General features: G+C 33.6%; 1 protein-coding gene across 1 annotated transcript in view; it reads right to left on the reverse strand.

Annotated features, from left to right (window-relative positions):
• Positions 1–1,505, reverse strand: part of NDUFS1 (NADH dehydrogenase (ubiquinone) Fe-S protein 1, 75kDa (NADH-coenzyme Q reductase)) — a 54,344-nt gene that overhangs the window by 23,033 nt on the left and 29,806 nt on the right. The gene's annotated exons all lie outside the window — the stretch shown is intronic.

Raw genomic sequence — 1,505 nt, forward strand, 5'->3', positions numbered from 1 at the left:
AAAACAATTACTCAACAAACCTATGAAGGATATTCATAACTTTCCAATCACCAGTAACACCACTAGTCATCCGAATCTTTTGTGCAATGCTGGAAACAGCTGCAAGAATTGCTGCTCCATCATTTCTTTGGAGTGCAGAACTGCCTAAAACCACCATTGGTTTTTTAGCTTCCTTTAGGACCTATTAAAAAAAAAAAAAGAACTTTGATTTAAAAATATTATAAGTAAACTAAAAACCTATCCAAACTTACATCTACAATACATATTGTCCCAAACTTTAGGTCTAACATGAATATCTTTGACTTGCTAGCCAACATACATAATATAACCAGATTTAGTTTAATCAAAAGCATTTTACCAATGCTACTGTGAAATCAGATAAAACAGATTTTTTTTAAAGTAAGCATTAGGAATGAAAATTCTAGCCAACTGTCCTTTGGTCAGAGTGACTACAGGCAGGTCCCAGAAAAATCAGGAATATCCCCAGAGGTTTGGATGTTACTAAAGAATAGGAAAAACCTGAAGTACCATAGCTACTATCTCTTATCTACTCACCACATTGCAGACAGGGAGGTAGGAAAAGCATTGATTACTAAGAATGTAGAATGCTTAAAACTTTAAGGGCTTTGCTTTAAACCACAGTAACTTTCTGAATGCCAAAAACTGAGGGGGAGTGTATCCCAAGAGTAAAGAAAACTGCAGATGTGGTGGAGGACGGACAAATAAGAAGTAAAACTACACACTATACAGCTTATTCTTCCACCCATCCTCTATATCATTCTTCAATAAATAGCTGGCCACGATTATCAAAGAATCATTATGGGAATTAAGCTGAGATACTACAAAGAGGAGTGCATTCATCACAAGAGGAATTTCCCAAGGAAACGTGAATAGTTCAAAGAAATAATTTTTTTTCTTTTTTGCTCCCCCCACCCGTCAAAGAAATAATTTTTAATAGTCTCAAAGAAAATGAAAAGCAACATACTCTTTCTCACTTAAAAAGAGCTCAAAGAAGTAACTAAATAGAGAGTATCATATGGTAAAAGGAGACCTTTATCATGCAATTCAGGAAAGAACTGGAAGAGAAACAAATTACAGAAATGAACATCATTCTAGAAACAATAAAAAAACAAAATAAAAAATGCCTGTAAATACAGGGACAGGAAAGACAGGATATAGGAAATGACACAAACTGGGGGAAAAAAAAAACAAAAAAACAAGGACAAATGACAGATATGAAAGACAGAAAAGGAGATCCAATATCTGCATTGTTGAGTGTTCTTAATGAAGAGAACAGAACCAATTAATGGAAAATATATTTAAATCTATAATAGAAAACTTTCCTTAAGAACACTAGTCACCTATTAGATAGGGATGGGACTAGAGAGAACTACTTTTTAATTTGTTTTTTCTTTGCAACCTAGGAGCAAAGATTTAAGTTGCCCTGAATATACACTCCCTACTTTTTTAATATTCTTGATCTTTTAATCATGATATGTTGTTCC

Source organism: Propithecus coquereli, unplaced genomic scaffold (assembly GCF_000956105.1).
Source record: "Propithecus coquereli isolate 6110/MARCELLA unplaced genomic scaffold, Pcoq_1.0 Scaffold70, whole genome shotgun sequence".
NCBI lineage: Eukaryota > Metazoa > Chordata > Mammalia > Primates > Indriidae > Propithecus > Propithecus coquereli.